This window comes from Pseudorca crassidens, chromosome 14, assembly GCF_039906515.1.
Source record: "Pseudorca crassidens isolate mPseCra1 chromosome 14, mPseCra1.hap1, whole genome shotgun sequence".
NCBI classification, from domain to species: Eukaryota; Metazoa; Chordata; class Mammalia; order Artiodactyla; family Delphinidae; genus Pseudorca; species Pseudorca crassidens.
The window spans coordinates 25,076,406-25,091,733 of NC_090309.1; the positions used below are offsets into that span (position 1 = coordinate 25,076,406).

The 15,328-nt window shown below is 44.6% G+C and overlaps 1 protein-coding gene and 1 long non-coding RNA gene across 7 annotated transcripts in view; one reads left to right on the forward strand and one right to left on the reverse strand.

The window, feature by feature from the left end:
- Positions 1 to 1,972: 1,972 nt before the first annotated feature.
- Positions 1,973 to 12,748, reverse strand: LOC137206031 (uncharacterized). The gene is made up of 3 exons (XR_010934412.1): positions 12,577 to 12,748; positions 7,389 to 7,458; positions 1,973 to 2,654 (listed from the first exon to the last, which is right to left on the reverse strand). It is a non-coding gene; the product is annotated as an uncharacterized lncRNA (long non-coding RNA).
- Positions 11,845 to 15,328, forward strand: part of EVA1A (eva-1 homolog A, regulator of programmed cell death) — a 77,634-nt gene continuing 74,150 nt past the window's right edge. For 5 of the 6 annotated variants that reach the window (XM_067704558.1, XM_067704555.1, XM_067704557.1 and 2 more), the window contains exon 1: positions 11,845 to 12,132. The gene's annotated coding sequence lies outside the window, so the exon portion shown is untranslated. Of the gene's footprint in view, positions 12,133 to 14,402; positions 14,465 to 15,328 lie in introns of all 6 variants that reach the window. The other variant, XM_067704559.1, reaches the window with a different exon arrangement.

A 15,328-nucleotide genomic window follows, 5' to 3' on the forward strand; every position in this document is an offset into this window, starting at 1 on the left:
ACTGGGATCAATTGAGTAGACCTGTTCCATGTGGTATTGACTGCAGTCATCTGGGGGCTTTTTTGGGTTGGAATATGCAGGATGGCTCATTCACTTGGCTGTTCTTAATATTGTCTGTTGGCTGGGAGCTCAGTTGGGGCTTTGATCAAAAAGCCTACAAATGGCTTTTCCATATGACTTGAACTTCTCACAGCATGGTGGCTGGATTCAAAGAGTCAGCGTCTCAAAAGCAAAAGTTCCAAGAAGCAGGAAGTGAAAACTACTTATTCTCTTAAAGGCTAGGCCCAGAACTGGCATGGTATTATTTCTGCTACATTCTGTTTGTTAATCAGTCACAGAACCAGCCCAGACTCAAAATTAGGAGCAGCAAAGTCTCCCTTAGATAGGGATAGGGACAAAGAATTTGCCCTCATATTTAAGCTACCACATTTCCCAATTTCCATTCCAAATACCTCCCAAAATCACTCAAGAAGATCCTATGAGGCAAGGTAAGTCTATGAGCTTTCCAAAATATGTCTGATTCTTTCTTACCTCTCTGTCTAGAGCAAGCCTATCCCTCTTCATAAAGTTTTCCCTCAGATACCTCTACCCTCTGGGGGATCCTAGGACTGACTGTCAGGATTGGCCATTGATCAGTGTCTGCTGTGAAGTTTTATGACCACACAACCATCCATTGGTGTCCTCAGGGGACTGGTTCCCCTCACAGATACCAAAATCTTTGGAGGCTCAAGTCCCTTACATAAAATGGCATAGTATTTGCATATGACCATTACATAGTCTTCTGTGTAATCTCTAGATTACTTATAATACCTAATACAATGTAAATGCTATGTAAATAGTTGCTGGAGTGTGCAGCAAATTCAGGTTTTGCTTTTTGGAACATTGTGGAATTTTTTTTTTTTTTTTAGTATTTTCAATCTGCAGTTGGTTGAATCCACAGATATGGAACTTGTGGATGTGGAAGGCTGAGTGTACCTGTTACTTGACACTTTCCAGATCTGAATACTCATTTTGTATGTAGTTTCTCACTGAGTGGGATTTATATGTCTTGGCTTTGAGCGTTGATCAGTGCTTAGTAAGTATTTTCTGATTTGAATGTTATATTGTGGGGAGGAGTGATGGAAGGGAATTGGTATTTATTGAACACTTAGAGCCAACCACAATGCTAAGTTTACATATATCATTTCATATATTTTTGATGACCATTCTATAAGTATTATTATTCCCATCTGACAAGGAAATCGAGTACTTAATTTGCTTTATTTTACAACCAGTAAGTAGAAAAACCAGAACTGAATGCAGATCTATTTGAGGCCAAGGCCCTTATCTTTCACTGGTAACATCCTGCCTACAACCCCCTTGAAATGAAGCTGTCTGGGAAAAAAGGGGAAAACTATGTAACTAGGGTCTGTGGTTTCTAGAGTATTTGAATCATAAACTCCCACGGTGAGGGTATGCTCTAGTCAGCTTATCTGCGTGCAGACATTTACTACTGCCTAGGACTAAAGCTAAACATTAACCCACTTGAGATCTGCTTTTTCTTTTTGTTTTTCAAACTCCCATGACTCTCAGTGGCCTTGGTCATAGACCCTTTCCATTATTATTCCCTTTTAAACAGCTTCTCGGTATCATGACAGCATGTTTGGAAACACAGTGGCATATTTGTGGTGATTAAACTTCACTAAAATGTCTGGATCCTAGGCTTCCATAGGCCTCTTGGCTCCAGCATTGCCTGGGAGCCCCTATTTATGTCTCCATTTGAGGAATCTCAAGAGAGGGTTTGTGGTTCCTTCTCTCCAGCCTCAGAGGGGAGAAAAATTTCTGGGTCAGCAGTTCCAGAGGGCTTCAAGGGGATCAAAGAGAGAAAAGCAAACACTGAGGAAAAAATGTGCTATTTATTCTTAGAACAAAGTTACATTGGCAGCTTTCTCCTCTCCAGTAATACTTGTTTTCCTGAAAGGATTATACACGTGTTTGCTTCCTTCCATAGGATTTAACCACCACTCAGCTTATGACCTGCAACTTCTATCTCCCATCCCCTCTCAACTATGCTTTCAGTTTTCTCACTGGCTGGGCAAAATTTAAAAAGATTAAAATCAACCATGAGAGAAAGTAGGTTAATACAGCTGTTACAAATGCCCATGTCAGCAATCCAAGTCAGCAGCTTAAATTAACTCAGCCATGTGAGTGGTGTCCCTGTGCCATAGATGCGGGGATCCAGAGATTTTAGGCCTCCATCCCCAGGGAAGCAATGAAGAGGCTTAGGCTAAGTGAGGAGGCCTGCTAAGTGGAGGTGTCTTTCTTTGGGAGAGCAATTTCATTAATGTTTTCTTCATGGACATTTCTGCTTTTAATTAATTGAACAAATTCATTGAGTGTTATGTGGCATGATAATTTATTGAGAAATTTTTTCGTGTCTTCTTCTCTTTGTTGTCAGTGCTCTTCTCTCCTCTGCCTCAAGAAGGTAGGAAGATCCTTGTCTTTGGGGGCTTTTTTGTTGCTGGTTGCAAACAGACTTTCTAGTAGAAGAAGAAGCCCATGTTTTTTGGTTTTGCTTTGGTCATCTATGCTGATTGAGGGGAATTGCGCTGGGGCTGGAGTGGGAGCTTTGGGTTTCTGAGGGTACACATCCTGACTGGAGGCTAAGGAAGTCCCTGTAAAGGAAAGAAAGAACAAGATTACAGAGGGTGTTCATCAAGTATGAATGCCTGGACCCTGCTTTCCCACAGCACTCACAACAAGGGCTGCTGAAGGGCAGGAGGGGAGAGGGGTAGAGTAGAAACAACCAAACATTAGAGGCTGTGGCCTTGAGAACCCCTGTGAAAATAATCTTAAGTCCCAGGCCTCAGAAGTACCTGTCCCCTAGTTCCATGCAGGCTTGGAAAATAAGCCTGGATGTGGTAATCAGTATAGACAGAAGAGGCCCCTCTTTGCATGTTCTGTATGGTACAAGTCACCAGGGACCTACCCCTGACCCTGGGAAGTACCTAATAATGACTGAGATTAAATTTCCCTATGGAGGGAGTAAAGCGCTCAGGGAAAATTAAATTCTATTTAGAGAAATAAGAGAAGTGTGATAGTTCTTGCATCCTAATCATGTAGTAGCACCTACTAGGTGCTAGGCACTGTGAAAACTCTGGAGACAAAGAGATGAACAAGCACCTGTTGCCCTCACGGGTGAGGAAACACATTGCAGAGTTCACAATGAAGACATGTCACAGATGCCAGGGAATCAGGAGGAAGCACTGCCTCTATTTGGAGGCAAGGAAGTGTTTCCAGAATTGCTCATCTTTATTCTGAGTCTTAAAAGATGAGCTGGAATTCCTCGGTGGAGGATGGGGGTGGAGTTGAGAACATTCTGTACAAAGGTACAGAAGTGTGAAATAGCATGACATGTTTGGGAGACGGTAAAGAGGTTGATACAGCTGAAGCATGATAGACTGTTATAGAATGGGTGGAGGCTGACCCTGAAGGGCTTTGAATCCCATGCTAAGAAGTCTAGACTCTATCCTGTAAGAGGTGGGCAACCCCCAAACGATGATAGTAATGTGAATATGTGCATTTATTATGAATCAAAGCCAGTTAAGGAAGGTCACAAAGGAGGAATGACCACAAAGGTAGGAAGGACTCTAGGAGATGGGAACGTGCAGAAGTGAAGGGAGAAGAGTTTGTGAAGAAGAAAGTAGCCAACGGTGGACAATACTGCAGAGAGGTACCAACACAAGCTCAGGGACAGCCACTGGATTTTGAAATTTGGAGGCTATTTTTGTCTCGAATGAGGGCAATTTCAGTGGTGTGTTGGGGGTCAGAAACCAGACTACAGTGAGTTGACAATTGAATGGAGGTTGAGAAAGTGATAATAAATACACCCATGTGTTTGAGAAATTTGGAAAAGAAATAAAGATATGGAAAAATACCTATAAATGGGTGATTTATTTATGTATTTCAAATGATGAGGAGGGCTTAAGCATCTTCAAGATTTAAGGGAAGGAGGGAATGGGAAGATCAGAGATGAGGGAAGAGAAATGAGAGCAAGGGAAGAAGTCTGGCAAGCAGAGGCTTGAAGCACAGAGAAGAACCCCCTGACTGACCAAACCTCCCAAGTGCCCAAGGGGTTGAGGTCATACATCTGTGTGGAAGCTGTTACTCTGCACATCTCAGTACAACTAAACTCTATGCTTCTGAGAAGTATAGTAAACCATTTAAACATAAATCAAATGGGTCATATTTTAAATGCATTAATCAAACTTGCTAATTTAAAGGATTCCTAGTATGGACCTTCTGTTGAAACAAATGAATCAGCTTTTCATTTATTATCTCTTCTTCTGTTAGGGACCATAATCTTAGACTCTTTGTTCACATCCAAAGTAGTTGTTCACATCAACTCCATTAGCTGTGTCCAGACACAGGAGGCTGACTGGTTGCTGGATACTGGCATCAGTTTAAGAATGGAAATCACTCCAATTTGGGCACTGGGGTAATGAACAGAGTGTCATCCATTTGGTTTGATTAGATCTAGCACACCCGTGCATAAGGACACCATGTTCCAGAACTTGCTACTATGAAATTTATGAATCAGAGAGCTGATTAAATGAATGTACTGTAGGGTTTTAAGAAGTTCAGGGTTACCTCAACCATCTGCTCTGGTTAGTGCACAGTCTTCAAAGAAATGTATAGTTTGGTATGTTTTGTCATCTGTCCTGTGTTTGCCTATTTATCTTTCAGACCAAATCACTCTACTAATTTCTCAAGCTCACACCTTTCACAGAGTTACAGGAGACAAGTCTTTGAGGAATTTGGAAGAGTTGTAGGCAGTCTCGTAAAGGAGTACTGAATAAGGCTCAGAGTTTAGTTCAGTTATGCTGTTAGATTGAGCTACTGTAACACAAACTTTATACTTTATTTTGAGCTCTACTGTTTTTTATTCCTCTAAAAATGACTTTTAGTAGTTTGCTACATATGAAGTGTACTTTTTAATAGGTTGTGGGACTAAAATTACTTATAGCAGAATGTCTTAATTTTATAATGAGTCAATGGTATTTTCAATATAAAAAAGACATTTATATTATAGACAATTGTTTAGGGTCATATAAGTTGTGGATAGAGACATAACTTGCTTTTTCTTAAAGCACAACTATTAGCAACTTTACTAGCCATGTTTCATGATTCCATTGTCTCATTCCTTATAATTAAAACCTCTCAGTTTTACAGCGACTTCCTGTAGGTTAGAAAGAGAGTGTTTTGTATGAATGATTTAGTAAAGTTATACTCAGACTTATTTAACCTTGTTAACCAAGATGAAAAAAGTAAAGGAGGTTTCAGCAAAAGGATGAGAATCTCCCTATGGAAAACAGAGGGAATAAAAGAAGCAAAATTTGCACTCAGCTATGTTTATGGTTTAACTGGTGAATATGTTTTGATTCAAAACCTATCATTATTTCTGCCTGGCAAACTGGTTCATCTGTACCATTTTTCTAGATTCCACATATATGTATTAATATATGATATTTGTTTTTCTCTGACTTACTTCACTCTAGGATTGACATATATACACTAATATATATAAAATAGATAACTAATGAGAACCTGCTGGATAGCACAGGGGACTCTACTTCACTTTGCTGTACAGTAGAAACCAACACAACATCACAAAACAACTTTACCTCAATTAAAAAAAAAAACCTATCACTAATCACACGTAATGTTGTATTGGGCAGGAAACTGGCGAGAGAAATATTTTGATTTCTACTCTGTTGCCTCAAGCAAGGTAAAGTGGTTGAGCCAAAAGGATTTAGATTTCTACTCTTCTGACTGGGCCCATGAGGAATTAATTCAATGAGAGATAAGCTTCCACTTCGCAATAGAATAAAGACATGCTTAGTTGATGCTTTTTCCTCATTATTTCATCCCTTTTGGACACATAACATTTTAAGAAAGGTGGGGGAGGTGATTAGAACACTGGGGGGCCAGTTGGGGGGGTGCTCAGCTGTGTGGCTCAAGTTCCCTGTGCTTTCTGGTTTTATTAAAAATTTTTTTGACTAGTGTGTCCAGCACCCCCTTATATTCCTCTGTACAGGAAAAACTTCGCTTTTTGAAAAGGAAGAGAAGGCCTGGGAACGTTAATTTTATTATCTACCTCTGGAAACTAAGGAGAGCATAACCGTCAATCCTGATTTATTTGGTGATTAAAGGCATCCATTAGACCTTGTAAAAAGTTGGTGAAAGGTCTGGCTGTAAATGTATGGTGCTGCATTCTTCAACCTTTGGTGTCTAGGAGGTGTTAGTAGCTAATACTATCTTACGACTAGTGTCATTTCAGCAGGTAATTGTGAAGTGAATGAATTTAAATGCCACGTGGTTAATGAAAGGAAGGAAGAAACAAAGAAGCAAAGAGAGAGAGAAATTGTCCTGCTTCCCCTAATATTTTAAACGATATTTTCAGGCTCACTTTTGTTAAGATGAATAAATATGAAATGACTGTAAGATAGAACATTTTAAAAAAAAACTCAGCCTCCTGATTTTCCTAAAGTGACATCATTAATGGTGACACGTTGATGTCTCTGTCTGCGCATCCATTAGCCTCTCATCAGGCCATGAGGCAATTTCCTTTGTCTTTCATTATTTGGTTTACATGAGTGCCTTGCTCTGAGCTCCTAGAGATCATTTACTACTTCTGGAATCCATAAGTGCTTGATGTTTGAATTGCTTCTTGTAAATAGCAGTGCTATAAGAGAAGGGACAAGAATTCTGGTTTCAATCATTTGTACTTTCTTGGGACAGAACCAGATTTCCTACTCTTGACCATGTGATGATGACATTATCCGCTCAAGGCTGAGATAAATCCAGGGATTTTTGTTAGTTTGGTATTATCTTAACATGCTTTGGTCAAGAGAGAGATTTTGATATTTTCCTTTTCCTGATGACTTTTGGCGATCATCCATTACTAAACTGAGCGCCTTACTTACTTTGCAAACTCCTCATCTGTTAGGACCTAGGCTTTGTCTCTGCATTTCCTACGGAAGTGGTTCTTAATCCTGACTGTACATTTTAATTATCTGCAGAGGTTAAAAAAAATGGGCTCCACACCTAGAGATTATGATTCAATTGATCTGGTCTAGAGCCCAGCTTGTAATTTCAAAATATTCCCCAGGTTAGGATTGAGTGTAACATGCAGCAAGGTCACCTACAACGTCTAGGACAATTCCTTGTGAAGGGCAGGTGGTCTCCAGGAAATGGCAGTTAAACTGAACTGCATTGATAAACAGGCTACACAGGGCCATAAGATTTTGGGTGAGGACATATCTGGACATATTCCGCTGCAGGAATTGTGTAGTACCTTAAGTGGCTCATAATTTTGGGGTAAAACCACAGGGGCCTGAAGGTCTTACCTTGGTTGAGTTGGTAGATCAGTTTTGTTTTGTTGTCCCCCTTTTGGGTGCTGTGCCTTAGTTTCGTCATCTGTAAAATGGAAATAACCAAAGTTTGGGGTCATATTTTTGTTTGAGGCAAAAACCAGTACCAGTAAAAATTCGCCGCAATGAGCTTTGTGTAAAATCATCAAATTGCTGTCATGCAAACACAAATGGGAGTTTAGGAAGTGGAAGCAGCAGAAATGTGTCTGGGGTACTTGTCAAAGTTGATCGATAGGGTTCAGCAATGATGTGGACTTAGGGATTCTCCTACCAAATCCCAGCATCATGACATTAGTGCTGCTGAAGAAATGCCACTGAGGGTTAAAACTACCACTTCTCTTTTGTGTTAAATGAAGGGGCTCTGGGGACTAGACCTCTTCCATTAGTCAGAGGTCCTGCTGCTGGCCAGGACACCAGTGTGCAGGACGGTGGAGCCCTGCTCTTACCACCAGCGCCGTGGGAGCCCTGCACACTCTGCAGGGAGGCCCAAGCCTGCTGACACATCAGCAAGAATGCTTACACTGAGAGCTTAGTTCACAGCCCTGGGCCTGGACCCAGGCATGAAGTAGTTACTTCAGATCCTGGTTTCCTGGGATGAACACTCTTCCACTTCTAATTCCCCACCCCTGCCTATAACTGGAGCTGAGGCTGTTCCTGTGCACACAGACTCCCTCCTGCCTCTGTTCCTGCCTGGCTTATCCTGTGGATCTCAATCCCAGATTGTGTTCCTATCCACTTCAGCCGTAAGGCCAGCCAGCTCTCCCATAGCCAGGGGAAACTTCACAAGATAGCCCCTGAGCATCTGCCACGGTCTAGCAGAGGGACTTAATGCTCCTCCTTACATCTGATCTAAAGTCTGAAATGCTATGTAATGCTATGCTTTAGTTATATCCCCCTAGAGATGGAAAATAGAGGATTCCCTCTTTTATGATAGTTGTGGTATTAGTGAAGCACTGGCCCCTCTCATTTTGGGATAAATCTCCCCCCTACATTTGGTTTCTCGTAATAGTCTATGGTTTACCTCTTGTCATCTCATCTCAGGCTATGGAGGATCAAAGCACACATAGTGTCTTATTAAAAGGGCAATCAAGGACAACTTATTTTACAGGTGGGAAAATGGGTCACAGAGAGTTTTGATGATGTGTAACTGTAATAAGTGGATGGGACCTGAAATGAGGACTCTCCTTTCTATCAAAGTGGCAGGGTGGCGGCAAAACGGTGGTGGTAAATGCAGACAGTGGTGGTAGCAAAGTGTTCCACTTGAGAAACTTGGATTGCAGGGACAAACAGATTTTCACTTCATGACATCTCAGTTTTCTCATTTATAAAAAATGAAAACAAGAGTACTTAACATGTCAGGATGCTGTGAGGGTTAAGAGAAATATACATGAAAAGGACTGGTGCCGGGTTTGGCTCTTATAAGTAAGTAAGGCAGTAAATGCACACACATGCAACCATGAAGTGGGTAGCTTTGAAGAGTTCCTGTCCAAGGCTTAAATAGTCCACAGGTCCCCTTAGATAGCTTCTGGGAGCACTGGTTTCTATAGGACCCTGGAGCAGTCACTCCAAAGCCCTTCCCTCAGGTTGATGTCTCTGGAGAATGACCCCAAAGACCCCCAAGAGGGCTCTCTGGCCACTTATGCCCAGTTGCAGAACCAGAGGCAGAGGCTGTCCTAGATGGCAGCTCTCATCCTGTTATATCTGTGATTCCTGAAACCAGTTGGACAGCAGAGGTTCAACAGTATCTTCTTCATTATAATGAAATGAGGTTATCCTAAGCAGAGCATTTAGCCCAATGCCTGGTGTGTACTAGGCATTCAACAAATGTTAGTAGTTATTAATAGTAGTAGTTTTAAACCCAAAGCTAGGTTCATGGGTCAGAGTGCTTCCAAATTTCAGACTCCTTCCTCTAGATTAGGAAGCAAGTGAATATGTTCTGGGTTAGGGCCAATCCATGGAAAGTCTATGCCACCGACTGTTATTTATTCATTCATGTATTTATTTATATACTTAGTACACATTTACCGAGCATCACTTATGTGTGTTGCCCTTGCTCAGCACACAATTCTCTGATCTCTGGTGTTTATGCATGACAGTTGCACCAGGCTGGTACGAATAGTGTTACACCAGGAAAACCCACTTCTCAATATCACTTTTCCATCTGCCTTCTGATAAAGCTAGAGAGTTAGGAGGAGCTCTGATCATGGCACCTTGTGGGTGAAATCTGGAGTTGGTCATGAGTGCATTTTACATATAAGAAAACTGAGGCCTGAGAGGGGAGTACTTGCCCCAAGTTCAGACAGTACTTTAGTGGGCATCTGAGGCTAGAATCTGGTTCTAATTAGTTTAGGAAAAAAGGGCCCTTTCCAGCAGACCACTTGCCTCTGTATGAGAGGGAGATAACTAGTCTTTACATTTTCACTTACACATAGGTGTTCTTTTTCTTTCTGAAGAGGTGCATTTTAACGTTAAATGAAATAGCATTTGAATAAGCCTAGAACAGTGGTTCTTAACTGTAATTGCATTAGATCATCTGAACATCATTTTGAGAATACTGATTTTGGAGCCCTACCCCAGACCAATTAAATATGCATTTGTGGGACCAGGGGGCTCATATTGGTTTTTTTTTTTTTTTTTTCCTTTTTTGCGGTACGCAGGCCTCTCACTGTTGTGGCCTCTCCCATTGCGGAGCACAGGCTCCGGACGCGCAGGCTCAGCGGCCATGGTTCACGGGCCCAGCTGCTCCGCAGCACGTGGGATCTTCCCAGACCAAGGCACGAACCCGTGTCTGCTGCATCGGCAGGCGGACTCTCAACCACTGTGCCACCAGGGAAGCCCACTCATATTGGTTTTTAAAGCTCTCCACGTGTTTCTAAAGTATGGTCAGGGCTCCACAGTCTAATATCCAGTCATTCTAATACACAGTCAGTGGTCCAGAGATCAGTGCTTCCAAAACTCTAATGCACATTTGAATTATCTGGGGATCTTGTTAAAATTCAGATTCTGATTCAGTAGGTTAAGTGGGGCTGGAAAGTTCCCACTTCTATCAAGCTCCAAGTTCATGTTAATACTGCCAGTCCTGGGCTTCCCTGGTGGCACAGTGGTTGGGAGTCTGCCTGCTGATGCAGGGGACACGGGTCCGGGAACATCCCACATGCCGCGGAGCGGCTGGGCCCGTGAGCCATGGCCGCTGAGCCTGCGCTTCCGGAGCCTGTGCTCCGCAACGGGAGAGGCCACAACAGTGAGAGGCCCGCATACTGCAAAAAAAAAAAAAAAAAAAAATACTGCCAGTCCCCAGACCACACTTGGAATAGTATCTCCAGAAGATGCTCTGGATTCTGGTTATCCACTGGTCACTCACTAGGTACTCCAGCCAGAGGCCTGGAAATTACCTCTTTCCTTCATCCACTCATCTGCACCCTACCAGCTCTTGGTCACTATTTCTTGTCAACTCCACCCCACTGTTCTCTGCAGCTCCTATCCTTTCTTGGTAGACTGGTCAACATTCTCTTCCATGTTCACCCACCATCACTCCCCATCCTGGCTGTGTTCCCTGCTAGACCACCTCCTGATGGGGCTTTCCCATTCCTCCTTGGCTCTGTGCATGCCGTTTTTACTCTGTGGAAACCTCTTCCAGTCCTTGACCTATCCCTTAAGAGACCACAGAATCCCTGGACCTCTTCTCTGCCTGCACTAGTTACATATGACGATTGTCTAGGAGCAACATGCCCTATTGGTTCTTTTCTAAGTTCCCAGAGCCCAGCTCAGCACCTATCAGGCTCTTAAATAAAGTAGGTGTTCAATTTAAGAAAGAAAACCCCAACTCTGAATGAGTAAGGCCAAAGACCTCAGCTGCTCTCCTTCGGATCAAAATGAACATTCCTTCGAAATTATGTTTTAGGTTTTAAATTCTCCAGTTGGAGAAAAAAAGTCGATCAAATTCAACAAAGTAAGTAGTATTTCCTGTAGCTTAATAAAGGCAGGCTCAGGGACTTCCCGGCGGTCCAGTGGTTAAGACTCCAAGCTTCCACTGCAGGGGGCACTGGTTTCCATCCCTCCTGGGAGGAACTAAGATACCGCATGCTCTGCAGCACGGCCAAAACAAAACAAAAACCAAAAAAACAAACAACAAAAAAAGGGCTCGGAGCAGGTGATGGGACAGGAAGGAGAGGATGGATGCTGGAAGCAGCTTGGAGGTCTGCTTTCAAATGTGGGCTCGTCCCCGCAGCGGAAAAGGCAAGAGCCCGCGGACAGCCGATGGAGAAACTTCCATAGAAGTGCGCGGGTCAGGCTGGAGTTCCGGAGCTAGAACTAACTTGACGCGGAGGGAGGCGCCGCTTGCGGCAGCCATTGAAGTTTCGTGTCTTTCCAGAGCCCACACAGGCCACTGGCTTGGGGAGGGGGGAGGGGGGAGGGAGGGCAGGTCCGGAGCGGAGTGGGTGGAGTGGAGGGGGAAGACCGAAGGAAATGAGACAAGCTTTTCCTCCCACTGACTCGTGCTTCTCCAGCGTCTGCGGGGCTCACTACCGCTGCCCGTGAGCGCCCAGGCCGAGACCCAGCGCCCCGCGCCCGCCTCAGCGTGTCTCCCGTGGGATTTCTTTCCGAGGCGCCAGTGCCGGTCCAAAGCCTGGCCACAGCTTTGTTGCGTGCTCGCCTTAGTGATCGGCTTCTGGTCCCAGAGCAAGGACCCCGGAAGTGCGCGTCGGTGGCTCTGGCGAAGGTAAGCGGCGCCGGTGAGAGCGCTAAGGGCGTAGGCGCTCCTGGCATCCCCAGCGGGCCCTGGTCTGCCCGGAACACCCCTTCTTCGGAAACACCCAGAGCACTTCTGACCTGAAGCCTCTGCTTTGTTCCTGACCCCCTGCCAGGTGTTGTAGCCTGGGTCCCCCAGGGAACTTTGCTTCCCAGCGCTTGTTTTTACTCTCTCTCTTCCTCTTACTTTCCTGTTGCTTCCCCCGCCCCCTCGCCCCCCCCCCCCCGGCTCCTTTTTCTGGACCCAACAACTCTGCTCCTTGCTAATGCAGCCTGGCTTCCGAGAGCGAGTTCTTCCCTAATCTCAGCGCCTCTCTCCTCCTCCGCCCCTGGGACCAGAGGCTGAGCGTGCGGGCCCGCGACAGTGACTGGCTTTGACCCCGGGCCTGCCGGAGGCGGATCTGTCCGAAATTACCATGGCTCTCTTCAATCTCATTCACCTTTCGAGGCACTCAGCTGGCCGCGTGCTTTTGGCGACCCCCGGGACCCCGAAATCAAAGCGGATTGGGGAGTGACAAAGTCGTTGGCGCCCCTTAAATCCTCAGGGGGACGCTCTGCTCGTGGAGAGGGACGCGGTCAGCTTCTTGCAGCTCTGACTGGGCTTCCCAAGGATTGGGGTGTGGGGGTGGGTAGGAGCGCTGGATAGGGGACTCGCGTGACGGTAATGAGGCTGGCTTGGAAGGATAGGCGAGGAAACTTCGTGCTAGCTTGCCATTTTGCTCTTATTAACTGCCTGAGTGCTCACATTAAGGCTCTGAGTAGGGACTCCTATCCCTACTTTACTCTGTGCCCCTCTGAGTAGGGGCAAAATGAGGCGCACAGAGGTTAAATAACGCTACCAGGGTCACATACCTGGGAAGGGGCCCAGCCAGGATTTGTGAATCAGCTGGTTTGTACCGTACAACCCACACCCAGCCCTACAGAGAGTTCCTCTGTGCAGTCTGAGCAGAATCCCAACACCTACCGCTGGGTCATACCATGAGGAGCCAGGCTTTTTCCATTTTGAGCAAATACGTCTTGGTTCTATTCAAATCCAAATGATTTATTTAGTACCTACTATCCTCACAATTCAGTGACAAGCTCTGAAGTTTCACCTTGGAGCCTTACTCTTTCATCCTCTACCCATCATCCAGTCTGTCAGCAAATATGTAATTCTTCCCCAGAAGCCTGGCTTGAGTCTTTCTCCCCAAAAGGCTATTAGGCTTGTTGGCTAACCCAGACCCTGGAGTGGGACCTCCAGCATTTGAATCCTGGATGAGGACTTTCTGTAGTTTTCTGTGGCTGGATTTCCTCATCTGTAAAGTAGGGATGGGAGAAGTGGCTCTTAACTGGGGTTTTGATTTTGCCTCCCAAATGACATCTGGCAAAGTCTGGAAACATTTTTGACTGTTAACATGTCAACATGTTAAGTGTTGCCCCTACCCCCCAACAGAAGGGATGGGAATCTGCACATGTGAACATGTTTTACAAGCACCAGAGGTAGATCCTGTGCATATTAATGTTTGAGAATCACTGTCTTACAGAATAAAATCTAACCACAGACATTGGCCTACATGCCTGTTCACACTGGCCTCAACTTACCTTCCCAGCCTCACCTTATGACACTTCCTGTATGCACTTTCCATTCCACCCAACTCACTATTCTTCTGGTATTCTAGGTGTTGACTTTTTGAAATGCCCTTCTTCCTCCATGGCTGACAAATTGCTTATTATTCTTTGAGACTAGAGCTCAAGTCCCCTGCTGGATGAAGCATTATTCAGTTCCTGCAGATGGTTCGGTTCTGTCCCTCCCTGCTACCCTAGCACCAGCCATCCTCCCCCATTTTTTCTTTCAGTGTATCTTTCTTACAGTGTTTACTGTTCTGTATAGGGATCTCTTGTTCATCCCCTGACTTGTTTCTTTGTACCTGGACCTAGCACAGTGCTGTCCTCATGCTGGTGGTTAAGCTTGCTGACTTTGGAGTCAGTCTGCCTGCATTCAAATCCTAGTTCTGCCACTTAACTCTGTGACCTTGAGCACATTGACTCAGTCTCTCAAAGCCTTATTAACAAAACAGGAAGAAATAGTCTGCCTTCTCTGCAGAGAAGTGTGATTAACTAATAGGATAATGATTGTTCATCTTAGTACTGAGTGGCTACTCTGTGCCAAGACATGGCTCAATTTTAGCATTTTATATTTTTAGTCATTTAACTTTTATGAGGACCTTATTAAGTTAGTACTGGTATTACCCTATTTTCCAGGCAAAGAAATGGAGGCACAGAGAGACTAAGCAGTTTGCCCAAAGTCACACAGCTAATGAGTGGTAAGCCAGTATTCACACAGACATCTGAACTGCAAAACACACACTCTTCACACTATGCAGGTAAAGGGCTTAAACCAGTGCCCCACATAAAGTAAGTGCTCCATAAATATGAGCTGGAGTTTGTTGTGTACATTGATAAAAGCCAAAGTCCCTTGGGTTTTTCAACTGCATCACACTTGTGATCTAAGACTGTGCCATTATTTTTACAATCCTGTTCCTTCCCTCTCCTTCTTGCCCCTAACCCAGTCGCAGAGGGACAGGACATGGGGGTCAGTCTCCTGTCACAGTTCTAGGTCAGCACCAATGAACTTGATGCTAAATGGAGCTTTATGTGTGCCAGGTCAGTCAGAATGGCATTAACTCTTTGGGGGTGGGCCTATGGAATCAACACACCTGCTTGAGGTTAGAGGTGCAGACGAGGGGTCAGGAGCTACCTGACTCCAGCTTTGTCCTTTCTAAGCATGTGCCCTTTGCAATGTGCACCTAGCACAGAAATACTGAGTTAAATCAATCAACGAATGTGGGATGGATGGATGAATGGCACCAGGTGGGTCTCTTGCCTTATACTTGATGATGCAGAGTATGTTTTCTCTCCAAGTGTTATATGGCAGGGGTCCCCAACCCCTGGGCCACAGAATGGTACTGGTCCATGGCCTGTTAGGAACAGGGCCACATAGCAAGAGGTGAACAGCAGGCGAGCGAGCTAAGCTTCATCTGTATTTACAGCCTCTCCCCATCACTTGCATTACTGCCTGAGCTCCGCCTCATGTCAGATCAACAGTGGCATTAGATTCTCATATGAGTGCAAACCCTACCGTCAACTGCACACGTGAGGGATCTAGGTTGTGCACTTCTTATGAGAAT